Source organism: Leptonychotes weddellii, chromosome 7 (genome assembly GCF_054177405.1).
Source record: "Leptonychotes weddellii isolate Sample4059 chromosome 7, ASM5417740v2, whole genome shotgun sequence".
Classification (NCBI taxonomy): Eukaryota; Metazoa; Chordata; class Mammalia; order Carnivora; family Phocidae; genus Leptonychotes; species Leptonychotes weddellii.
Genome location: NC_138375.1, coordinates 75295973 through 75323681, shown reverse-complemented (window position 1 = coordinate 75323681; position 27709 = coordinate 75295973). Strand labels below are relative to the sequence as shown.

The window sequence follows — 27709 nt, the reverse complement described above, 5'->3', positions numbered from 1 at the left end:
CACTTCACATGAATTGATTCATCCAGTCGTCAGTTATGAAGTAGTTAATATTATATCACATTTTATATCTAAAGAAACTGAGGCTCAGAGAAGTTAAGTAATTTGTCCAAAGTTACACACTAGTAAATGACAGAGCAGGGATTTGAGCCCAGGCAGTCTGGCTCTAGTATTTATACTTTCAAACATGTACGTTGCTCTTTCAATTCTTTTTATTCTGTATTTATTTAATTTAATAGCAAATAATTACGTCACACTTTAAATGTACCAGGCACTCATCTAAGAGTTTTACATATATTAAATCTACTTGGTTCTCACAGCAACCCTATGAAATATGTACTATTATTACTCCCATTTTTCAGACTAGAAAACCAAGGCACAGATAGATTGAGTAACTTGCAAAGGTTATGAAACTACTGAATGGGAGAGGCTGGGTTTGAAAAAAAGATGGTCTAGTTCTTGAGAGTCCATACTCTGTACTGCCTCCTGTTTATTTCTTCGGTTGTCTCTTAGTACGTTGTAAAGTCTCTTCTTAAAGATTTAGCCTGTCCCATTTGTTCCAAGGGTGAATAGAAGAGGTTGTTTCCGGCAAAGCACAAAAAAAGGTGTTGAGTCTAGGGATGGGGATGTGGAGGTAGGAGATAAGGAGGAGCAGAAAGAAGATCATCTGCACAAGTGAACCCAAGGGAAAGGCAAAACCAATACAAGCAGAACAGATGGTCAGTGTTCTTCCAAAAACAATGGTTCTCCTTCCAGAGCTCCTCACTTTGGATCTACTGGTTTCATTCTTCTAAGGGAGGAACAGCCACTCATAAACCGTCTCCTTTCTTTGCCCTCCCCAGGCTTCCAGCCACCCCCTCTTGCTGAAGGCCATTCTTTCATTGGCCTCCACACCACTATCCTAGCTTTTCTCCTAATATTCTGACCACCCCTCTTAGTGGGTTTATTTTTGATTGGGCTGCTTCTGCTTTCCACCCTATATCTAGAGAGTATCCTCCACAAACTCAGTTTTTGGTCTGTGCTCTTTCCTCTCTTTCATTGAGAGCTCACTGGATTTAACTATCACTATGAGGCTGGTGACCTCCATCTCTGTAGCCTCCTCAGAATGCCAATCCCCCATCTCTAGTACACGAGACATATTCTCCGTGAAACATCTTATTACGTCAAATCTTAGAACTCCAAAATGAAGTGACTTGTCTGTCTCTAAACCCATCCCCTGCGAGTCTCTCCTGTCACTGTCAGGTGGAAGCAGGGTAACCTGGAACTGATCAACTTCACCTCACTTGCCATTACTCACTCACGTCTCTCTTTCTGCTCATGTTCTTTCACCTAGCAAGGTTTCGCCTTACTCCCTGCTATAGGCTGCATGTTTGCATTCTCCCAAAATTCATACATTGAAACCTCATCCCTGATGTGATGATATTTGGAGGTGGGAACTTTGGGAGGTGAACAGTCATAAAGATGGAGGCTTCGTGAATGGGATTAGTGCCCTTATAAAAGAGACCTCAGAGAACTCCCTTGTTCCTTCCACTATAGGAGGACACAGTAAGAAGACAGCTGTCTGTGACCCAGAAAGTGGCTTCTCAGCAGACACCAAATCTGCTGGTGCCATGATCTTGTACTTCTCAGCCCCTAAAACTTTGAGAAACAAATGTTTGTTGTTTATTAGCCACCCAGTCTATGGTATTTGGTTATAGCACCCCCAAACAGACTAAGTAAGACACTCTTTTAATCCGCTCCATATTTATAGACCTTGTTAAATTTCTAACAAAATCTTTTCTGATTACTTCAGCTCTCAGGGACTCTCAACTCCTTCACATTTAATGTCTGTATCACAAAACAAAACATCTAATTACCTCAGTCTTGCATTTTTTGCCATGTATTCACCTGGGTCCTAAACTAACCTTAGCTGAGTATATATACTATACAGTATGAGTATATATACTACATATATAGTATATATACTTAGTTGAGTATATACATACATATATATAATACAGTAGCTTATGGCAAGTGAGGAGGTGAAATTGATCAGTTCCAGGTTACCCTGCTTCCACCTGACAGTGACAGGAGAGGCTCGCAGGGGATGGGTTTAGAGACAGACAAGTCACTTCATTTTGGAGTTCTAAGATTTGACGTAATAAGATGTTTCACGGAGAATATGTCTCGTGTACTAGAGATGGGGGATTGGCATTCTGAGGAGGCTACAGAGTTGGAGGTCACCAGCCTCATAGTGATAGTTAAACCCAGTGAGCTCTCAATGAAAGAGAGGAAAGAGCACAGACCAAAAACTGAGTTTGTGGAGGATACTCTCTAGATATAGGGTGGAAAGCAGAAGCAGCCCAATCAAAAATATACTTAGCTGAGTATATATACTATACATGAGTATACATATATACGATACTTAGCTGAGCATATATACTATACATCAGGACTGGGGTACTGTCTGAACATCATTCTACCAAATCTCCATTATAGCTCTGTGGGGTCTCATTCTCTAAATTAGAGATAAAAATGTTGAGATTAAGAGAGATAAAGTGACTTACTCAAAGTCATGGGGCAAAACAGCACAGGTAAATTCATACCCATTTCTGTATGAGGACAAATCAGATCATTCCCCTTTCTCTTGACTGAGTCCAGTTTCTTTAAACTAATTTTCTAAATCCCTGAATTTGATTTCTTTTCCCTGTGAAAGAATTTGGGTTATGATCTGGAGCATATGTGTGACTATTACCGCCAGTCTTGCTCTAGGCAACATAAGGCATAAATAAATACATAAATGTAGCATCAATGACTTCTATTTAAAAATCCAATAGGTTCTAATACAGATTTTGAATTTATTTCATATTATCAATGTAGAACAAAAAAATTCCTAAAATTTAAAAAAAATTATGCAATTTGAAATATTTGAGAATCAATAGAAACACATATATGCTATAGTCATAATACATATTTGTGTAAAATTAATGTTTAAAAGTATGATTATTATTTATAGCACCTCAGACAAATTTAATTTGACCAGTCATCAATTATAGCTCTCTTCTTGAAGCCTTTTCTACTTTAACAGGATGTGGCTGCAATGGTGGGAGATGCTGTTAAAAATCTGTCCATGGCCCCTCAGAGCCCCTTACCATTTCTGTGCCCTGCAGGCTGACCACTAATGGCCAGCAACTGCAACTTTGTAGGAGGGCTGCTTTCAGGCTGCTGGAATTTACTCTGCCAGTATGGAACAGTCTAAATAAAACAGAACTGGAGCTTAAACTCATGACCAATGACCTCTGACCTGGATGATGTTACACATCTCATGCTACCATTTACCAAATTAAACCAACCCATAAAGAAAAAAAAATTCCTATACCAGAATAACTATTATCTCCTGCTCCTATTCCTTGTCATTCTGCTTCCTTTTATAGAAACTCCTCTTCTCGATTTGTTCTCCCCTGCTATATTCCCCACTTATAGAGCGCACTTCCATCACTCCTCAGATCTACTATTTCCCAGGACCTTAAATGATCAATTTCTTTGAGTTTTTAGAGATTGTTCCTCCTATTAAACTATAGCACTATCTGTATAAAAAGTATTTTGCCAAAACATGATCTATAAAACCTAAAAAATGAGGAGAACAGGTGCTTAAGCCTATGAGGGTGACCCATAGAATCCTTGGTCAATACAAGGACAGGAAGCAGCGGACATTGGGTAAGGTGCCTTTCTTTAATAACATGCAGTAGGGTCTCAGTGCCCACAGCTTTGTTCTTGGCATATGCAGGAGTATGCAAGCATCTACATAGCTGCTGAACACTGAAAGGCTACTGTTTGTTCCATCTCTTGCAACTAAAATATGAATGTAAGGATTGTAGAAATGGTGAGAGATGGAGGAGAGGAAAAAGAGAACTATCATAAGGGCAGCTTATGTGGAAGATTAGAGGTCTTGGCTTGCTCTGCTACATGAACAGAGGAAGGGGAGGACACATCTCTCTATTGTTTGCATATACTGGGCTTAAAAAGTGAATATTACTATGCTTAAGAGGTAAATTATGCCAACCATGTAGCTTAGGTGGTTATTTCTGCCAATGTCAGGGACATCCCTAGAGACAGGAGGAAGAGGCTAGTAACATCTGCAACGTCAATGCTCTTTGTTTCTGGTTGTAGAGGCTTCTGCACCAGCAAACACACCAAAGCAGATGCCAAGGACTGGGAAGGAGTGTGAGTTCCCAAACAGACTTATAAGTATGGCAAAAGTTGGCGCCTTTTCATCTAAAAGTTGGTGCAATAGAACCCGGTGACTCAGATCCATCTGGGAAAGAGCCCCAACACCGTGAGTTTCATCATCATTGCACATGAAGCATGACTGCAAGTTTCATTGTAGTTTTTGTTTTTGAGCTCAGTACAATTACCTAATATGGAACAGTGCTCCAGCTGACTTGACTAGCCACAAATGGTCCTGGATATGCTAACTCCTGACCAACAGGGGCTGTTGCTCTATTTTTTTCTCTTCTTTTTATTTAAGTTCTATGCCAAGTCACATGCTCTACTGACTGAGCCAGCCAGGTGCCCCAAAATAGTGTCTCTCTCTCTCTCTTTTTTTTAAAATAAACTTTACACTCAATGTGGGGCTTGAATTCATAACTGCAAGATCAAGAGTCGCATGCCCTGTGGACTGAGCCAGCCTGCTCTTGATTGCTCTGTCTCAGAACCTTTGTTCTGAGATGGGAGTCTTCAATTCACAGCATTGTGGGTGGCATTTTAGTATCATTCCTAAGACACCAGTACCGCTGTTCTGTTTTACAACTGTCCCCATCTGTCCTCAGCTGAACAAAGGCCCTAGTTTTAATAATGGCATCCATGTGTACACACAGAGACACATGTAAAGGGTTCATTATTTCTAATAGAAGTACAGAAACTTCGAGAAATAAAGCATTACCTGCCATTTTTGTGATCAACACTTGAAATAGAGTGCATAAATGCTTCAGTTTACAGAAATAGCTAGACCTTCCTGAACCCTCCCAGTGATTAATTAGAAAGCCTGTCTTACAGATTTTTCTCTCAGGTGTAGTAACCTTGTAGCCCTTACCATTAAGAACTAATAAATAAATGCTTGGTTAAGCATAAACAAAGTGATAGGCAGTGAAAGAGTGATGATCTTGGTTTTTATGCAATATGCTCACTCTGTCATTTTACCTTGGAGGACAAAATAATATACAGAACTAAAAGTTACAAAAGCAACTACAGTGAACAATTTGTTATTATCCACTTAAAAAATGTTAATAGCCCTCACTATGAAAGATCTTTATAATCAAGTGATATCATGATTAATTTTAATAAATAAAAATTCATGATTTTAAGAAAGCATTTCAAATTTTGCAATTAAACTGAAGACATGTATTGGGTAAAGACATCTAGAGGGTGATCAGATGTTTAAATATACCGTAAAAAAAAGGAAGTAAATGAGAAAACAAAGCAAGTACTCACAATCAAATGGAAGCCTGACCATTTAGCAGATATTTGAGTATCTGATTTACACAAATGTTTAGTGACCTATCATATTAAATACAATGCCTCATCTCCTTCCCAAGATTTTATGTCAGTAAATGTAGATAACTGCCAAAGGTTCCCATCATTCTATCTTTTTAAATAAACTTTAGAAAGTAATATGTCAAGCTGGGAGCTTTGACAATCATGAAATGTTATCTTAATCTTCGAAATTTTAGCTTCTATCGTGAAAATGACAATAAAAAGTAGTCAATGCCACTTATAGCTATGCAATCAGAATCCCACAAACATGACAGTATATTTAGAAAAAAAAATCAAAGTAGCTGATGACAAAATATTGGGATAACTAGCTAAATCTGTAAACAACTAATTCATCCTACAAGGATCTTTAGAGTAGCAACAAATTATTTTACAAAATCTAGGATACAGTATGTGAGTCAAATCATTTACTTTCATTATTGGGGCAATGTGGGTTATGAAAATCTGATAGATTTGTACTTCTTTGAAAATTGCCAGTTCAGTCAAGGATTTCCTTTCAACCAAAATAGTGACTTGAGACATACACTAAAATATATTCTTAAGGTAAAATAAAGAGTTTGGATTTACATTTTTCTCTTTCAAGCCCACACAAAATATCTTCCAAAGATGCTGCCTTATACCTTGAATAATTCCTAAATAAAAAATTACCTTGGATCTGAGAGCCCTGGATTATGTGTGAACAGGGAATAAGAGAGCTACTTAAAAGTATCACAGTTGATTCTTTGCAAATCCTCTTTCTGTTACACAGACCCTTAGCATGGCACTTGCATTCAAACAAATGCAGAAAACTAAAGACCATCAAGTTAAACTGTCAGCTCTTTATGCAAAAATAACTTTAGCCTTCTTTGTAATTCCTCCAAAGATTAACATTGTGCCACTGTGAGCATCCTACCTATGCTGATCAACTGGGTTTTACCTACCCACCTCCCCAGGAAGACATGAAAAGGAAGAATATACAAAAGACAACATCAGAATGATGCTCCAGTTTTCTGGTATTTAATTCATATCCGTTTTTCTGGATATTTAAAACTGTTTATTATGCTTTCATCTATAGAGGGCAGTTAATCGTCACTAAAATCCCACTACCCAGAAATAACTTCAATATTTGGTGTATGTCTTTCTAGGCATCTATGTTTATACAAAGACATGGAGATTTTTTTTCAACGGGGTAAGTCTATAAATGCTGGCTTTAATAACACATAAAGAAAGAAATGAAGTAAAAGAGAAAAAAAAATGGAATTCGGAGAAACACTCCTTCACTGAGTTGTTAGAATTCCTATAAAATTCCTTTAAATTGAAGGGGGAAAAATACTATGAAAGAACTTTATGTGGCTGAAGTTGGTACTTAAAAAGCGTCTCTGAAAGCTGATGGTAAAGGATATGCTAACACATCAATGGTCCTGCCTACCACTTCCCTTTTTCTCCTCCCTTCAACAGTTCATATATATGTGTGGGTGAGCACATTTATATATATTTTTTCACTTTCAAGATTTATAACACTCAACCATAAAACTAGATTTCCATAATTGTTTAATCTTACATATTTTTTTAAAGATGTTTTTTTAAGATTTTTTTTTATTTATTTGACAGAGAGAGACACAGCAAGAGAGGGAACACAAGCAGGGGGAGTGGGAGAGGGAGAAGCAGGCTTCCCGCTGAGCAGGGAGCCCGATGCGGGGCTCGATCCCAGGACCCTAGATCATGACCTGAGCTGAAGGCAGACACTTAACGACTGAGCCACCCTGGCACCCCTAATCTTACTATTTTTACCAAGTATTTTATTTGGATTCATCTTTTGCTAATAATAATTGTCATGGGTGCTATAATCCCTAAATTCTTACCTGCTTAAGAATGTTGTCTTTATATTTGAAAGATAACTTGCTTATGAATGGAATTCTTAGATCATGTTTTTTTTTGCCCCTGTGAACTAATAAATACAGCCCCATGTTACCTGTCATTAAGTGCTGCTTTGAAGAAGTCAGACACACCTGTGGTTTTCCCCCTTTTATAAGACTTACTATCTCAGCTAGGATCCCAAATAATTTTATCTTTAAATACCAGAAATTGTATTAGCATATGTTTTGGTACTGATTATACTGTATTAAGTTTTCTCACATTTAAGGGGCACTTGCATTATACAAATCTAATTTTTCTTTAGGAATGTTTTCTTATATTTTTTGATCATTTTTTCCCCATTTATTCTGCTGTTTTCTTCAGAAATTTTTTGATTGTTGAACCTCCTTTGTCTACCATATCTATCATTTTCTTTATAATAATTTTTACATAGTTTTTTCTAAATTGGTTTGTGAGATTTATCTTCCACAATTTAATTTCTCAATTCTGATCCCCATGACTTTGTTTTCCGGAGTAAACAGGTGACCCTTGAACAACAGAGGTTAGGGGCACAAACCCCCTGCACAGTTGAAAATCCATATATAACTTTTGACTCCTCAAAAACTTTACTGATAGCCCATCATTGATGGAAGCCTAACCAATGACATGACAATCAATTAAGGCATATTTTGCATATTATATGGATTATATGTTATATTCTTACAATAAAGTAAGCTAGAGAAAATAAAATGTTATGAAGAAAATCATAAGGAAGAGAAAATACATTTATAATACTATAAAAAAGAAGGCAGACTTGCATACTTCAAACCCATGTTCAAGGGTCAACTGTATATTCTAATTTTTATTGCCTTTCATGGGGCTTTCATGTCTATGATGACTTCTAGTTTCTCTTTCATTTTTTCCCCTGAGTTTTCCAGCTCAGTTTTCATCTTCTTTTATTTCATTATATCATTTTTTTGAACTGTCCTTTGACTGTTTTCGAGAGGTCATGTTGTCTGTAATTTGAGACTCTGGGGAATTAGTTTTTGAAAACTTCCTCTGTTTCTCTGTGCCATGCCTCTTCAGATGTATATTCTTCATTTATCTTCATCTTCCCTTTTATTCACAAGTTTTATGCATAGGTCATAGTTGGGTTTTTAATGCTGATAAAGTAGGCAAGATACCTTCTTAAGGACATGCTATTTTTTTGTTTATTTGTGCTCTGTGGCTTCTTCAAACCTCTTTAAAATATATATACTCTTACTGTCTTCATCAAGAGTTCTAGGGGCACCTAGATCTAATCTAAAAAAAAAAAAAGAAAAAGAAAATGCACATGCACAGACAAATCTCTGGGATGGGCCTGAGAACTGGAATCTTAACTGGACCCCTAGGGTGATTCTGAATGTACAGGGAAACTGGGAAACCACTTTTTCTTATGTGAATAATCCCCAGTCCATGTTCAGGTGTAAACACTTGCTTCTTTCCACCTCTTACACATCTCCCCTTGGACGAGCTATGTTCCATTTGTTCATGAACACTCTGGTGCTTTCATGTTCCATGACTTTGATCACGCTGTGCCCTTCATAGGCCCAAGTCCTATCTTCTCTTCTGAGATTCAACTCAAACTCTCCCTCCTACATGAAGCCTTCTCCATGAACTCCCAGCTAGAAGTGAATCTTCTGGCTTCTCTGCCACCCCAGGCTTTTGTTTGTACCCTTCACAGCATCACCACCTTCTGCCTTCTATTTCAGTGACCTGGACGCATGCTTTATCTCCTAGTTACTAGCTCGTTCACTCCTTGAGATCTGTCTTATATATCTGTTTATACCTCATACCACCTCACTCATTGCCTTGTGCTATATGTACAGTAAATGTCTGTTGAATTGAGCTGCTAAATAATAGATGTTAGTTAATTCAAACCCAAGCTTTGTACTTTTAAGTCATTCACAGAGAAAAGGGTGTGCTCGGAATTTTCATTAGAATCTTGGAGTGGGTCTCCCTGTAAGCAAAAGTACATGAGGCTTGTTATTTTGTTTGTTTTACATAATTGTGGTTTGTCTGTAAAATGTTATTCCACTTTAGATTTTCTAAATTAGCTTTAATGATATTTTCCCTGAAACAATATTTGTTAATATTTTAAGTCTTTAGGGCGCCTGGGTGGCTCAGTTGGTTAAGTGACTGCCTTCGGCTCAGGTCATGATCCTGGAGTCCCGGGATTGAGTCCCACATCGGGCTCCCTGCTCGGCAGGGCGTCTGCTTCTCCCTCTGACCCTCCCCCCTCTCATGCTCTCTCTCTCTCATTCTCTCTTTCAAATAAATAAATAAAATCTTTAAAAGAAATATTTTAAGTCTTTAGCTGAAACAGATATTTAAAGTATATTAATTATGCTGGAAAATAAACTACATTACAGTACTACAAACCAGTACAACTACTACAAACCATTTGTTTTGTAAATATTTCAGATATTCTTGTTTTTTAAAAAAATACCATGATCTATATGGCGTTAACTATATGATAGCTTTATACAATGATTAACCATCGTGGCTATATTTGTTTAACTATGTCTGATTTAAGACTAATATCATAGACCTTAATATAGCCTAAAACATAGGAGCCGTGGTTTGGATTCTCATACCCAAAGAATAAGTTCAGCCTGACTGTAAAGCAAAGAAGTGTTTTACTTGGGCCTCCCTATATCCTGGAGGTACATGAAAGATTACAAACAGAAGTGGATAAATGCTATCACTTTTATCATTCTTGAAAGTAGTGTCTTTCTTCAACCTGTTGTAATTGTTTATTATTGAGGTACAAGTGACATAGAACATTATGTTAGTTTAAGGTGCACAACATAACGATTCAATATTGTATATATTGCCAAATGATCACCACACACAGTAAGTCTAGGTAACATCTGTCACCATATATAGTTATGAAATTTTTTTTCTTGTGATGAAGAATTTTAAGATCTACTCTCTTACCAGCTTTCAAATATACAATACATTATTATTTACTCACCATGTTGTACACTACATGGTAATTGTTTTTAAAACCCCCTTTAAGGGTGTCTCAGTGGCTCATTCGGTTGGGTGTCTGCCTTTAGCTCAGGTCATGATCGAGCCCCACATCCCTGCTCAGCGGGGAGTATGATTCTCCCTCTCCCTCTACCTCTGCCCCCTGCTTGTGCTCTCTCTCTCAAATAAATAAATAATATTAAAAAAAAATCCAACCCTTTTATCTGTGATGTTCCTGTGTGTTTAGGCACCACAGAAACAGGGAAAGAATGTTTGCAGGATACTTGAGAATATTACACTTGACAAAGTAAACTAGTTCAAGCCAAGCTTGTTCTAGTCAGAAGAATAGTCCTTTATCTGCCTGAGTCTTCAATTACAACACTCTAGATGAGGAGCAGGAGCTGAGAAGATGCCTCTTAGTTTCCTTCATTGCCAAAGATAATTAGGGCAGACTACAGCCAGGGCAGAGTGGCTTGGAAAAGTTCTAAGGTCTGGGAAAGTATGCTTTTAAAAAGACAGTGATATGTAAGCTTACCTCTTTCTGATACCTTGGATTATTTTAGAACTGATGTAAAAAGTGCTTTCAGGGACTACACATTTCATAAAGTTTCTATCATAGTTTAATAGTCATCTCAGTGGGTTTTGTTTGACTCAGCTGATAATTATAATAGAACAGAAAATAATATTGCATTTTTATTTATATTAGAGTTCTTGGCCACGGGCACCTAGGGAGCCCCTAGATATAACTAAAACCTAATTAGGAGGAAAGAACATTGCTGACTCAATATCTGAATTGGAGAGTAAAAGAAACACAATAATCCCTGATATAAAACATAAAACCATGTCAAAATAAATAACTAAAAAGGATACTACCTTTAAAATATGCCCTCCACTTCTCTAACCAAAAAAGAACAGTAATGTGGTATTTAATTAAATAGAGCCACTTTGATCCTCTGCTTATTCCTGCATTCCAGAGGTGTCTTAATACCCTAAAACTATTTTCACAAATATGACATGTCACTTGGAGACAGAAATGGAGTAAAAGGTTAGCCCACAAATGGTTGATGAACAGTGATTAGACTCTATAGCGAAGCCTGAAGGAGTGTGATAGATAAGCACTGAGAAAAGGAGAGAGATGAGAATTAGCTAACCCATGGCATGAGTTTTTGGAAAACCTTTGATGTGTGAGAACTATTGAGGCATTGGATGAAAGGTTCTTAACAATGACCTCAAGGTATTCATGATCCAAGTATTAGAAGACCTCTTTTTTTTTTAAGATTTTATTTATTTGACAGAGAGAGACACAGCAAGAGAGGGAACACAAGCAGGGTGGGTGGGAGAGGGAGAAGCAGGCTTCCCGCGGAGCAGGGAGCCCGACGCGGGGCTCGATCCCAGGACCCTGGGATCATGACCCGAGCCGAAGGCAGACGCTTAACGACTGAGCCACCCAGGCGCCCCTGTGCATGTGCATTTTCAATGAGCACTCTAGATCACTTTGATGTGTGGTCCATAGACCACACTTTGAGAAACACCTGTGTAGGACTTGGAAAGCAGTTCTTCTGGAGTTAGAATATATTTTTAGTTAATAGAAACTTCTCATGTTTTTTGAGCAGTGAAAATTTGCTTACAGAAACTGTGGTTGTTTCGATTTGTTTATGGCACTAAATATTTTTTCTAATATGAAAATAGATAATGAGCTTTTAAAAGAATACTGATAAAATGTAATCTCTCTCCCTCTCTCTCTCTCTCTCACACACACACACACACACGTGAACAGCCTACACCTCCAGATGCAAGAAATTTCGCTCCTACCAAAAAGTGTTCAGAAAATAAGCAGTGCAAGCTTAAGAATTCTGCAGTTTGAAGTGTCTGTATTCAGAAGCAGCGTGAGACATCAAATGCTCTGCACATCAGTAGGTTCGGGTAGAAAAGAAATTTAAATAAGGGATGAACTATGCTGTGGGGCCGTAAGGAGGACTTATATGTAATCTGACCTGTCAGTGTTAAGTTGAAAAGGGGTGTGCTCATGCTTACATAAATTTTCATGCTGCTTTTACTAATTAACATGTGTAAAAAATCATAGGAAAATTTTCCATAGGGGTGATACCTCTCCTTACCCCTTTATAATTCATTTTTCTTCTAAGCTTTTTTAATGGTCGCTAGAATCCTGCAGTAGGAATCACATTCTTGATTTTTTGACAGCATTGCCACATTTTCATCCTTTTGGTGTTTCTTAATTTCAGACTCTGCATTTTGACAGCTCAACCCTGTTGATTAATGCCTTGTAGGAACCCCTATATGGCCTGCCTGTTAGCAATCTAATTTTGTGCTGGAATGCCTGGGCTGGTATGTTGAACCGATTCACCACCCAGGTGGCTACATTTGGACTAAATGAGCTGTGAAGGGTTTCATCTTTGCCCATCACAGTCTTCCTTAGCTGAGCCCCACAGTATGCAGCCACCGCTTCGACATGATTTGTCACAACCCATCAATAGAAAATAAATTATTGCCATTCTCACTTGTCAATGGGCTTGTCTTCACTTCAGCTGGCCTAATGATTGGAAGCTCAAAGGGAACATTTCCCATCTTTGTGGAGCATGATTATGACCGAATGCACTGCTCCCCTATGCATCTTGGCCAGTAAAAACACGTAGGGAAAGCAAATTAATTGGCTGTTTTGCGCCAGTGATTAGAACATTACACTTGAAGTCTGCAGAAACTGATATTAGGCAAGCAAGATTAGGTCAGTTCTGACTTTTATTTGCTTAGTGCAACATGATTAGCAACTGCTTCATTCAAGGTTAGTGCACTTGCTGCTGCAGAAGAAAATCTTCATCACATAATGATGCTGCATACCTTTAAGCTGATAAGCATGTTCCAGGCAGAAATCAAAAATCTCTTTGGGAAGGAAGCAAATGAGGAGATGTAACAGAGAACTCATCAAATGGCTTTAGAGTCATTCTTATGTCTGGCACTTTTGAAAATTGTATTCCTAGGAAACCCGCTCTGCAAGCTATATTTGCAGAATACAGAGATGGTAATTGTGTCAGTTCACGAGACAAAGAATAAAAGGACCCAAGGAGCAACACGGAGTAGAAGGTGACACCTTTCAATGAACTAACTGAAAATGAGCTTGCTTTAAAAGAAACCGAAAACTCTTTTTTTTTTTTAACAAACTACAGAAAGAGCAAGAAGAGCAAAAGATACAATGGCAGGGCATCAAGTTAGACCTCATAATTAAATTCAGAGATACAGTAGATCAAAGAGGAAACTGTATTAAAAAATTAGGTCTAGGGTGTGGATTTGAGTTTCCCTGTTAACAGCTTTGCCTGCAGTATAATGACGAGAGGCTGTATCTAACAGAACAATAAACAAAGATGTGGTGTACCAGGAAAAGAATGCCTGACACTTTAATTATTTTAAATATGATAGTGTTTTAGATTTTGGTCATGTCTACAAAACTAAGCAGTTTTTTTTAATTATTGCCCTATCTTGTCTACCACCACCCAGGAATAAGAGAGGGAAACATACTGTCAATAAAGATCACAATCTGAGTTTCTAACTTCCATTCTCCCTGGCCTTCTTAGTGGCTCTTTTTCCAGCTCACTGTTTGTTCTCTAGCCCAGAGATGGATGCGACAGGACGACAACTAAATCTGCAAAGGAGACACAGTTTAGAAATACTATTGGTGTAGTTTCGAGTTTATTTAATGTAGTTCAGGTTTCATCTCTGCCACAGAACGTGACACCTGTGCTTTAAGAAAACTCAAGTGCCGGGCGCCTGGGTGGCTCAGTTGGTTAAGCGACTGCCTTCGGCTCAGGTCATGATCCTGGAGTCCCGGGATCGAGTCCCGCATCGGGCTCCCTGCTCAGCAGGGAGTCTGCTTCTCCCTCTGACCCTCCCCCCTCTCATGCTGTCTCTCATTCTCTCTGTCTCAAATAAATAAAAAATAAAATCTTTAAAAGAAAAAAAAAAAGAAAACTCAAGTGCCTCTGTGGTTACAACGGTCCCCTCCATGGTCCCCATATCACAAACATTTCTGTTTACCAAACTCTTAGTATGTTCTTCTTCTTTTACCATCTTTTACTAGCGTGAGTTACTGTCTTCTGGTCTTTGGAGACATAAGGTTCTTGAGCTGCCAAGTCGATCTCTTTGTCTTCTGGGTAAGATCACATATCATCATGGAGAACTCCTCCTTTCTCAGGTTAGTGGTCCTTGTTGTAGGAAGTCTTGCCTGCTCAAGGCCTTACTGCTCTACCTCTCCTGTATTGCATTTCCAGCTCCCTCTATTAAGGCACACTGGATCCTTTACTTCTCCTTTTATCTTTTTCCTGTTTTGGATTATTCAAGTAAGATCAATCTCTTGTACATTTTGCCTACTATTTGGGTTCTTCTTGAAATTCAGTTTTTACCTTCTTGTCTTTGTATTTTGCTGTCCCCCACCCCTTTTTATATTTACACACACTGTTCTTTACTGGATCTCATCTGTTCACCTTTGATCCTGGTGAACATTCTTCATCTTCTTTAGCTCCCAGTTCATGATATTTCCTTAAAAAGCATATCCCTAACTGCATTCTGAGATGTAACTATGTGTTTTATGGACACAATGATGTGCACACACACACACACACACAAATTAAAATTGGGGTCTTTTTAGAAATTATATGCCCATACCCGAATCAACACTGGTAAGTTAGACGAGAGATCACCTGACATGTACATAAATACAGTTGTTACTCTGCCTTAACTCGTAGGTGGTTTTTGTGACCCAAAGGCTGCCTTTTATCTATGCTATCTATTCAATGATTGCTGTCAATACTGTGAATATTCATGTGATTTCAACATATACTTGTGATATTTCATATTTATTAAGATAGTAAAGATCTGTCCTACACACATTTGTCCTCTGTGGGTTGTGAAAAAAGAAGAAATTTTTATTTTTTTTATTTTATTTTTTTTTTTTTAAAGATTTTATTTATTTATTTATTTGAGAGAGAGAGAGAAACAGCATGAGAGGGGAGAGGGTCAGAGGGAGAAGCAGGCTCCCCGCCGAGCCGGGAGCCCGATGTGGGACTCGATCCCAGGACTCCGGGACCATGACCTGAGCCGAAGGCAGTCGCTTAACCAACTGAGCCACCCAGGCGCCCAAGAAGAAATTTTTAAAAGCAAAGTAGTCTTGTGTTTCTCAAACTTTTTCCCAATCAAAACTGCAAAAAGATTGAATTCTTCAAAGTAAAAATAAACAGTCTTGTCTCTTGAGCTCCTGTTTAAGATACTGTTCATAATTAGAATTATGAAAAATTTGTAATGTCGAGATTGGGAAATAGTATCTTAAAATATCTGCATCAAAGCTTTACAATATACAGGTCTACACTGAAGAGACTGCTTTCTCAAGAAAAGTGAAGGGTCTGAGATTTTACCGTGTTTTAAAGCTAACAAAATAGGCTGCCACAGTTTCATAAACGCTGACAAAGACAGAGGCCCTTAGGAAAGAGGCAAAGACCTTAATTACTCAGGGCACTGGAGGCAACATGAGCTTCAGGTTCCCATTGGCTACTATTGCTCCTCAAGTCCCACAGGGCAATGAGGCTTGGCCCAGGGAGATGCTGCACACATAGTGGGTTTGCGTCTCAGCTGAGGAACCTCAAACTTAAGAAACCCACTCTTATAAGAGGGCTGCTAGAGAACCTGCCAAACTTTGGCCCCTGAGGGAGCCATTATCCTGGTGAAGAAACAAATCTGCTCTCTGCCCTGAAAGAGTCACTACCTCTGTCTTCCAAGGCTTTTCGCTATGCCAATATCCTTGAAATACAAACCTCCTTGAAAAGATAGTTCAGAACGAAAGACATCCTAGATACGTGGAAACACCATGGAGAAGTGCCACCTGGATAATGTTTTTTTTTTGTTTTGTTATGTTTTTTATTTTTATTTTTTTTTGTTTTTGTTTTTGTTTTTTATTTTTTAAGTAGGCTCTATGCCCAGTGTGGAGCCCAACACGGGGCTTGAACTACCAACCTTGAGATCAAGACCTGAGCTGGTATCAAGAGTCAGATGCTTAACTTACTGAGCCACCCAGGCACTCCCTTGATAACATTTTAAATACTATTAATAATATTAGTTAGAGTACTTCTGTGGTCTCAGTAGCTGTTTATATTATGTCATTTCATTCTATCACTAGCTCTATGATCCTCATTTCATAGATAAGGAAATTGAAGCACTCTAAGGTACTTGAACAAAGAGGACATTTTTCTCCAGTGCCTGCTACTCAGTATACTGTATAGATATTAATATTCTTATGTAAAACATAACTAGTCAAACCCAATTTTGATGCATGCATTTCAGAAAGGAGGTATAAAATGTAGTTCCCGATAGGTTATTGGAGCAAGTGTGGATTTGACTGGTTATAATCAATATTAATCACATACATTTGTATATTCCTTTGTAATTGACCATGGGCTTCATGGGTACTATTTTTTCATTCAAAAATTATTGACTAGTTGTCTACTATAGACAAAGTACTAAGTTTTGTTCTAGTGAACAGAAATAATGTTATTGCCTTCATTGAGCTTAAAGTCTAATCATGGAGACTGCTATCAAGCAATACCTAATTTACTTATTCAGTGCCATTGTATACTCTTGGCCTGGGTGAGCTCATTTATTTCCCCCAGCCTTTTGTATGTTGATGATGCCCCAGATCTATAACTCTGGCTGCTGTCTGTGAGCTTCATATTTTTTTTATCTGGAAGTTTTGCTAGGCATCTTGGGTGTTTCTTCCCACAAAAGGCTTTATCTCTGGTGCTCTCAATCTCAGTGAATGACAGAACCATTTATCCAGTGGCCAAATGAGACATTTGAGCATCGTGATTTTATTTTGTCTTTTGTTGGACAAACCACCAAGTCCTATTTTATCTACTAAATATCTTTTGAATTAATCCCCTCTGCCTCTAGCTTAATTTAGAACACCATTATCTCTGGCTATAATCCCTGCAAGAGAGACTTGCAAGTTGGTATTACTATCTCCTATCTTGCTCACCCCTTCTAAACTCATCTCCACTTTTCAGTGAGAACCAACTCTCTACAAAGGACATCTGGTTAGGTCATTTCCTTATTTAAAACTTTTGATTCTCCCATAGTCCTCAGGATAAATTCTTTGCAGAGCACACAAAAGTCCTTTATATTGGGGACCTAGATTCATCATTTACCCTAACTCTTCAACTCTGATTTCCAGCCTCAGATAACTTTATTCACGTATGTGAAAGTACAATGTTCTTTTTCATCTTGAGTGATACAGGTGCTCTTTTCTAGAATGGAATATTACTTTGCTTCTTTGCCTTCACATCTCTGCCTCTCCTTCCAGCTTTGTCTGGCCAACTCCTGTCCTTTTCATTCTAAAGTGTTGTTCTTGTTGTCAAGTCCTTGCTGTTGTTCCTGATCTGGATTGAAGTTCCTTGCTTAGTGTTTCAGACAGCACCTGTCCCTCTCTGGTCATGGCACACGTCATGCTGGACCATAATTGCCTTTCTCTGTGTCTGTACATCCTACTTTAAACCCCAGGAGGAAGAGGAACTACGTTTGTCTTGTTTACCATTCTGTACAGAGTGCTGAAGTACCTAGCACACACCACACTTTCACTATCTTTTAATGCATGAATGAGTATATGCATAAATGAGTAAGTGAGCAAATGAACCCCGACTCCTATAAATTTACCTACAACCAATGTGATGCTTGGAAAAGAAGAGCTCTATAAAGGCTGGGTTCCTCCCTCTCGTGTTAAGTAACCGGGGACATATTTGAAAAGAAATGGAAATTAGGGTGCCCGGGTGGCTCACTTGGTTAAGTGGCTGAGGTCATGATCCTGAGTCCTGGGATGGAGCCCCATGTCGGGCTCCTTGCTCAGCGGGGAGCCTGCTTCTCCCTCTCCCTCTGCTTCTCTCTCTGTTTCTCATGAATGAATAAATAAAATCTTTCTAAAAAGAGAAATGGAAATTAAACCTTCAAATTTAAAAAAAAGGATAATAAAAAGGAAACCCTTCAAAATAGACCTTTAGTCATTAAGGCAAACCTCTGATATAAGAGAAGTTCATTTTCATTTTGATCTTGTCTCACCTCAACATCCTTTCCTGATTGGTTAGCATCACTCTCCCCTCCTCCAGCCTCTTCCCCTAAATACATAACTGAGTATTCTTGCCGAGCTTAGCTGCCCAAAGCCATCCACTCTACGTAGTGGCTCCAGAGCTTGTACTCTGAGAAATTCCTGTGGTCCTGGGTCATCTTTATCTTGCCTTAATCAAACTTTATTTCTTCCTATGCCCCTTTGCAAACATAACACTGGCTGATGTCCTAATGGCTTCTAGAGGCTTAAAGAATTATTTTTGCATTCTAGGAGTCAAAATGCCCCAATTCAATGGAAAGATAACAAACACATAAGCAACTGTGACACGTTATTGAGCTTTAGAACACCCTTCAAATAATCTCCATTCAAACTTTTCCCCTATGTTTATGTGAGGGACTAGCCTGAGTTTTGACAAAGAAATCATTAAAACATTGTTAATTATATGTATGAAATGCAGTATTTGGTTAAGAGTAGGATGGTCTAAGTCAAAATGTTCAAGTGATTCTCTTTTTCTATTGAGGAATTCATTTAGGAAATATGACAGGCAAACAATTTCAAAGAACAAGAAAATAGAAGTGAGAGCTTCAGAAAGGTGACTCTTCAAGTTGCAGAAAGTACTGGGTGACAAATATTCAGGGACTCAGGAAGCAAGATGGAATGACAGTGAAGGAAATGGAAAAGGAGGATCAGAATGGCAATAAGAAGAGATTAGGCCTGAGTGACCATTTGAATTTATTACCAGAGGAGAGCAGAAGCTAATGAAAGTAGTAAGAAAACGGACCTCGTGTGCATGAAGCGCAAGTGTTCGTCCAGTAGGTACATTTTACATGGGCTAGAGGAGAGATCGGTGCAAGCAGTATACCAGTGTGAAGGAAACACCATTGATTGAGGAATGGAAAAAGGGGTTCTGAAGGCAGCACAGAACAAAGATTTGACCTTAGACTTACTGTGGGGGTTGTGAAGAATCAGATATTTAAAAAAAAAAATGATGAGCTGAAATATTGACGGAGAATGTAGAGATATGTTTTTGTATGGATCTAAATATGAGATGAAGATGGAAAGAAAGGTTTATGAATTCAAGTTCCTTCTATTTTTATTATTGCTAATCTCATTTCCCTAAGTACTTGCTTTCTGTATTTCTCTCTTCCCATTTTCCCTGGTTCATCTTTCTAAAAGCCATTTGATTATGTTAATCTAGTTATTGCTTTGTTAGTCCCCTTTTATGAGTCCCTTCCTTATCTCCCATTACCTAATGCCTTGATTCCTTTCCTTCTCCAGTAAGCTTCTTGAAAAGGGTGGGCCTCACTGCTGAATGCATTTTCCTGTGGTCAGAGTAATCTCCCTGGCCTAATCAGTGAACACTTTTGGTCTTAATCTCTGGCATTTGAACTGATGAATACTTGTTCTTTCCAGAAACTGTCTCCTCATTGCTTTCTTCTTTCTTCTTCTCTTCTGGTTGTCCTTCTCCCTGTCTGATCAATCAGTCCCCCATAGCTCCTCCTCCACCTATCCCTAGCCCCCTCTTCTCTTAACTCTAAAACCCTTCTTTGACCATCTTATCACCTTCTGTCAAGTAAACCCCTAGGCATCCCTGAGGACTCGCACAGCTAAGACCTCCCTGATAAACTCCAAGTCCATATTTTCAGCTCTGCATACTTCGACCAAGATGAAATCTGGCACTTCAGATTCAGTATCCCACTCCCCCTGCTTGTGTTCCCTCTCTCGCTATGTCTCTCTCTGTCAAAATGAATAAATAAAACCTTAAAAAAAAAAAGATTCAGTATCCAAACTAGCATTCGTTATCTCACTGCCTCTTCCTGACCCCATACCAGGCTCCTTTGTTGTGATTTTGGTGTATTTAGGGAAGACAAGTCAGTTCATCCCATCGAAAGAGGCTCTCCCAACATGCTTGGTTCAGGCTGGTCCAACACCCCCAGCTTATCACCTTAACATTATCCTGTTGGTCTGGAATTACACATCTGCTGGTTCATTTGACCCTAAGCAGGTATCGGTTCTGTGTAACTGTAGGAAACAGAGAACAAAGTAAGAATGTAGCAAAAGCACTGTTTAAGGAAGGTCACTCTGGCAGTAAATTGAAGGGATTTAGGCTTGAATCTGGAACCTCAGTCTGAGACAGTAGCAGTGGGAATAGAGAGAGAGAGAGAGGAACATTTGTGTAAGACGTGCTGAGAGAAATGCTGCTGGGAGCCAGTCCCATTCAGCTGGAGTAGAAGATATGTTTAATTGCTATCATTTAGACTTTTTTACTTGGCTTTTCACACTGGTCAGGAGGAATAAAGCAATTCATTTGTGATAACAGGAGGTAAAAGGCCGTGACTGCTTGGTGCTGGAGGACCCTGGGCCAGGCCTGCCGGGCTCCCCATTCGCACTAGAGGGCTCAGCCTGCCCTGAGTCAATTAGCATAAACACCACTAGGGCTGCATTTGGAGAAGTGAGCCATTTTTCTCCACCACCTCCCTTCCCCTTCATAGAACAGATTCACGAGAATTTTTTCTAAGAACTTCCCTATGCCAGAGACAGCCATAAAAGAACAGGAAATAGCTTGCTGGATTTTTGTTTTACACATTTCTAACCCACTACCATTGCCCTTTCTTTGGTGATATTTTAGGAGAACTGAAAAGTACAGAAAGAGATTAGATTAAAATCTATATTTTAATTCTCCAGTTGCCAAATTTCCATGAATTTATGTTAATTAAATAACTCGAATCTAGCCCTCATTTACACATTTACTCCTTAATTATTGTGATTATCTTCACTTTAAAATTCTGCATCAACTAGAAATGAGTCCCATAAAACAAAAAATATTATGACATATTAATGTTGACATAAGGGAAAAATATGAACATTTCAAAGGATTTTTCCCTTTTACTGTACATACATGTAAGAATTGATTTTGAGGCAATTATTCAAGCCTTTCAGAGTTCAAATATCTAGATAACTGAGGGAAACATTTCAAACTTAACTCTTTACATCTTTTAATTTGCCATTATATTTGGTGAGTATAGACAATTTCAAATGGCATATGTCATTTTGTATTGTCATAGAACTGAAATTTGCTAAGTTCTCTGGCATAATCAGAGAACTTAGCAAAAGAATAAAGCGCTTCACTTTTACAAATGTACATTTCACAGTGGTGTCTGATTTCACATCTCGGCACATAGTACCCTCTTTTGTAGCTGAGCAGAGCTCCACAAATGAGAAATCATGAAGACTGAGCTTCTACAGTGATGCATAATTGCCACAAAACTGAGCGGTGAATAAAACCCTGATGCTGCTTCTGCTGTTTACATACTCAGGATCATCGTGGGCTGAACTAGTAGCCCAGTGAAAAGCATATTTAGTTATATATACCCATACTGTAGATAAGCCTATATTTTAAAAGGACAGTCTTGACTTAAATTTACTTTCTTCAAACTTATTTCAAACATAGAGAATTATGAGATCAGGGAAGAGAACACAGAACTATAGTGTAGGAGGAACACTTCTGTGTATAACACTGTAACACTTCACATAAATAAGTAGGTGTAACATCATTCATAACTCCAAAGTCTTTAGGTGAAGGGTGTGGGCCTACAATGAAAGCCTAAAACTATATTCCCACCTCAGGATCATATCAAAAACCAGACATAAAAACCCAAAACGACTGTAGCAGTAATGATACCCCTTAGAAACCACTCCAATGAATGCTCCTGCAATCCTGAACTCAAGTTTCTCAAAAATCAAATGTTATGTCACACCTTTTACTTTGGTTCATGCTTTTCTTCCTGGTGCCTTGAAAACCTTTGCTTCTGTTTTTTACCTAACACTGACTGGTCAACTTAGACTGAGTTCCAACCATCCTGCTTTTGGAAAGCCTGGTCTGACCCCACAGGCTGGGTTAGGTGCTCCTCTCCATCCAATAGCATTCCAAGCATATCTCTAATAACCATAATACTTGAAAGGATTTGCCCCATTGTAAGTGATCTGAGGGCAGAGAGTGTGTATATGTTTTCATCTTTTCTTCCCTTGCTTTGGCACAGTGCTTGTCACTATGGGCACTGAAGGAATGGCTGTTGAACTAAACCAAAGTTCAGAATCAAACATTCCAGAAGAGGTCTGAGCAAACGGGAGATTGCCAATATACCATAGAGTTGATCCTGTGCTACAATTAAATTTGGAGTGCTTTGTCCAAGCATTTACCCCACGTATCTTGCCTCTAAGCTCTAATTATGTTCCTTCCTTCCCACTGCATACTTCTTCCCAACATTGCATGCTAAAATCCTACCCATGCTTCAAAGTCTCCAGCAAATTACCTGTTCTCAATGAATTTATTTTTCTTTTTCTTTTTTTTTTTTTAAAGATTTTATTTATTTATTTGAGAGAGAGAGAACGAGAGACAGAGAGCAAGAGAGGGAGGAGGGTCAGAGGGAGGAGAAGCAGACTCCCTGCCGAGCAGGGCGCCCGATGCGGGACTCGATCCCAGGACTCCAGGATCATGACCTGAGCCAAAGGCAGACGCTTAACCATCTGAGCCACCCAGGCGCCCCTCAATGAATGAATTTATTTTTCAACTGGATATTATTCCTGTGACCCTAACCCATAGATTTGTTGTTGTTGTTGTTTTTATGACATTTACTTTATTCAGCTTTCCCATTATTTATATATTTATCTCCTATCCATCTTTGTGCTCTTATATTAGCTATCATTAAAAGCTTTATACATACTTAATACTCTATAAATAGCTCTTTAAATGAATGCAGTTAACCTAAGGCAAAACCAATTTGTAGTAATGATATACTGGTAATAGATTATAAATATTACCTTGTTAAGGTCATGACCTATAAAGAAATAAATGTTTTCTTTAAAAAAAACATAAGCTATATGAATTTGTATTTTCACATGAATGTTAATAGTGGCTTTATTTGTAACAGTCTACAGTTGGAAATAACTCCAATGTCCAAAAACAAATTAATGAATAAACAATAAAAATGAACATGCAACAGGGATGAATCTGAAAATAATAATGCTGAGTAAAACAGACAAAGAGTATTACTGTATGATTCCATTCATATAAAACTCTAGAAAATGCAAACTAATCTCTAGTGACCAAAAGCTGATCTCTGGTTGCTTGGGAATGGGGGAGGGTTAGGCAGGGAAGCATTATCAAAGGGCATGAGAAACTCTTGGGGATGATGGAAATGTTCACTGTCCTGATTCTGGTGACAGTTTAAAGGTATACATATTATGTCAAAACTTACTAATGTGTACTTATTACTTTGTACACATTATCATATATAATCATCAATTATATCTCAATAAAGCTGTTTTTAAATTTCCTCTTTAAAAAGAATTTGTGATAAATAATTTGATCTGGTTCTTTTATATATTTTTGTACATGGTGAGCCAACTGAAGAGGGCAAACTGCACTAAAAGTCTTACAACTATTTTAATATGAGAATGAGAACTGTTAATACTAATCTGTTTTGAATATTAAAGCAGATTCTTCTACCTGGCAACACATATGTGTTAGAATGATCTATAATTCAGACTCCTTCTAACCATTGATCCATTTGTGTGAAGTTATACATGCCTCTTCATTTTAATTACTTCACTATTTTGTAATAAAAAAAATTAAAGCCAGGTTATTAGAATTCTTTTTCATTTTCTTCCAAGAGAATCCTGTGTTGGGTTTTAACCCCATCAAGAGATGGTGCTGATCATGCTCATCCTCCCACGGAGTACTCCGGAGTACTCCGAGGGTCCCACCCTTGTAGCCCAAGGGGTAGAGCCTGCTAAGATTCCAAAAGAGGCTTGAGTTGAGAGTAACTTCTCCACGTAATTGACCAGGATTAGGAATCTGCCCTCATCCCTGGCCTCCCCTAGGATTTGCCACATGACAAGATATTCTGATCCAATCCACAAGATATTTATTGACCATAAGTAAATGGTATGTATTTCTATGTCCTTACAGATACAGACCATGAAGTCCCACCAACATACCTGTAAGGATTACTTCTGTGAAATCAGATGTGGCCATATATGCATCAGAGCCCTCAGCTAAGTCTGTGGTAAGAGGCCAGATGAAGGAACATTCTACAAGAAGGAGGTCCCTGAAGATAAGGGATAAGGCCCAGTGGACAAGGTTAGGAGGAAAACATTACAGCCTCTGCCCGTTCTTTAGCCACCAGTCCATTCTGTCACCAAGAAGCCAGAGCTCAGTTCCTTGGTTGCTGGAGCTTTTAAGATTTCAAGGAAAATCTAAGTAGCCCCTAAAGAATGAGATATCCACCTCCCCTTATTCTCTGGTAAATTCCATCCATCACTGAAGGAACAAATACACAGTCTTTTTGTTCCCCTCCTCCCCAAAGAAACTTATCTTTTTTTGGTGAACCCTACTTCCTCTGTTCAGGAAGAATAGATGTAAAGCTTGAGAAGTTAGGATGTATGTAGCATGTTAGACATTGTATCAGGGTCCACTTTTCTCATCCATGCTTTTGCCTACCAGTTCTGGGCACAACTGAAGTGTGTGATTATTCTTGATGATCTCACCTCTTCACTTCCATTTAGTATCCCCCTTCCTTTTTCTCACATTCCACTCCTGGGCTACACAGAACTACTTGTAATAAAACATTTTAGGGTTGAAAGGAACATTAAAAGTCATCTATTACAACCACTAGAGAGATTCTCCTGAAATCCTTGTCAAACAAGGACAACTGGCTTACACTGTAAAACTATTTTAGCTAACTGAACAAAAGAATCCATGCCAGTAACCAATGTGAGAAGACTGAAAGAGATTCTTGGGCTTTTCTCTTCTCCTAGGCAACCAACATGTGATAATGATGATTCACTAAAGATAATATTTGATTCAATACTTCAGGGAAGAAGGGAAAAGATAATATGATGAAGGATGGAGGAATGCTGTAATTTTTTTTTTTTTTGGAGCAGGTAGGAATAGCTATTTATTCTATGCATAAGTCTTGATCTCACTTACTATTTTCATTAACTAAGAAAACCTTCTAGATGGTAGCAGGAGAGCAATACAGAAAAAAGCAAGGATTTAAGTCCCAAGAATGTTATTCTCTAAATTGGAACCTAACCTAGAAAATCACAATGAAATATGCCAAGAGACCATTTGTGACCAGTGATTAGTATGCCACCATATATTTACTTTGTAAAGATGCACTCTTGCATAATTAGCTCTCAACAAGTATAAAAGCATGCCTTGATGCACTAAGGCATCATTTTATTTATTTTTCTATATGATGTTCATATAAAAGTAAGTTATGCTTTATTCAACCATATACCAGATACTTCTCATTTCTAATAGTGTCAGTATGTTTTTATTGGTAAAAATAAAATATATGAAAACTACATTTTGACCAAATAACACTATATCTGTTGCTGTTGTTGCTTTTAACTTTGAAAAGTTTATTTCACATTTCATTTTCACCATATTACAATCTGTGAGATGGATAGCATCTGTTATTAGCTAGTTATCTGTGGTGCCATATCTGGGATGTGTATCCTGGGTTCCACCTCTGGGCTGTCTTTAGCTCAAAAATGTACTTTGAGTGGACTACATCCCTCTGTGAGCTCTCACTTAGGTCCTGCTGATGGTCTTTACAGAAACTGATTGAAATCGCAAATGGAATCTATCTGTTACCTTTTTTCATCAGTTTGCCACATGTCCTGTTCCACAAACTCTTCTCAGGAGACAGGAGCCAAAAGTGCAACTCTGTCATGTCAATCATTTGACAAACATTTTCCAAGGAAATGAATATGTTAAACTCGACATACAGTGTACAAATATGCTGAGTCTATCTAAGGTCTCAGATCTAGAAAGTGGTATGAAAAGAACAAGTGAAACTGTATTTTCTTCTTTTGGAAGTATTAAAGATGTCTTCTTTAATTATTACACCAAAGATTCTCTAACCGACAACATATGCTTGCTAATAATTTTTGTCTTGCAGGAATATGAATGTTTTCTAATGGGAGGCATTTAAATGCTTTAGTTGAAGATTGATTCAAAGAAAAGCTCTCTTTTGGATTCATCTCAACATCTATCAGGTGGTATTATTTTTCCAATAGACTTTTATGCTATCCTTTGCTTTCGAAAGAGCTTATGTCCAACCTATAATTATTTTCTGCTAATTAGAGTAATTCATGGTTAATTATTCAAAATGATTCCTCTTCAAAATCAAATCCATTTCTTGTCATGACATTAAAAAAAGATACAAATAAAATATCAGGATGCAAATTTCTGTCAGAAGGGAATACTTTTTAAAAAATTTTCTTTAAATAGCATTAAAATCTTTCTCTACCAGCAAAGGCTCCATGATTGCCTACTTTAATTAATGTGAGCTAGAGAAGGGCAAATGAACCATGAAGTGATGACTGTCAATGTTTTTGATAATTACTAAAGATTAGTTATATTGACTATATTGGAATGAGTAATTTGCTATATCCTTAAAGAAGAGTTGCAAAGCAGTAAGACCTAAAAAGGGAAAGGGCAAACAGTGAATATGTGAGCTTGAGACCCTGGATGTCTAAAGACATACTTTGAATATATATGCCTCTTTGTGGACTCTCAGGTGTCTGAATCTTCCTTTCCTGGTATTGTCCTGGTCCTGCTTACTCAAGAGGCAGCTCCTTCCCTCTGGCATCTCCTAGGGAAGCCCTAGAGCTCCCTCTTTTTCCAAGCAAGGATCATGCTTTGCCTGTATTTGGACCATTACCCCACTCTGATCTCATTCTCCATTTTGTTCTATTCCAATTTTTGTATGACCCCAACTGTCTTTCCTGAGAGGGAAAGGTTCTCCTCTACCTACATTTTTCTTAGGCTATACTTAGTTGTTTTTTTTTTAATATGATTTTTTTTTAATTTTATTTTATTGTGTTATGTTCATCACCATACATCATTAGTTTTTGATGTAGTGTTCCATGATTCATTGTTTGCGTATAATACCCAGTGCTCCATTCAATATGGGTCCTCCTTAATACCCATCACCAGGCTAACCCATCCTCCTACCCCCCTCCCCTCTAGAACCTTCAGTTTGTTTCTCAGAGTCCATAGTCTCTCATGGTTGGTCTCCCCCTCTGATTTCCCCCCCTTCATTTTTCCCTTCCTACTATCTTCTTTTTTTTCTTTTTTTTAACATATAATGTATGATTTGTTTCAGAGGTACAGGTCTGTGATTCATCAGTCTTACACAATTCACAGCACTC

General features: G+C 38.1%; 1 protein-coding gene and 1 long non-coding RNA gene across 3 annotated transcripts in view; one reads left to right on the top strand and one right to left on the bottom strand.

The window, feature by feature from the left end:
* LOC145722651 (uncharacterized) overlaps positions 1 to 26709 on the top strand; it is a 95591-nt gene extending 68882 nt beyond the window's left edge. Inside the window, exons 3-4 of one of the 2 annotated variants that reach the window (XR_014147056.1) lie at positions 24456 to 24626; positions 25304 to 25431. This is a non-coding gene — a long non-coding RNA (uncharacterized LOC145722651). Of the gene's footprint in view, positions 1 to 24455; positions 24627 to 25303; positions 25432 to 26454 lie in introns of those variants that run through there. The other variant, XR_014147055.1, reaches the window with a different exon arrangement.
* Positions 1 to 27709, bottom strand: part of KIAA0825 (KIAA0825 ortholog) — a 380793-nt gene that overhangs the window by 42178 nt on the left and 310906 nt on the right. The gene's annotated exons all lie outside the window — the stretch shown is intronic.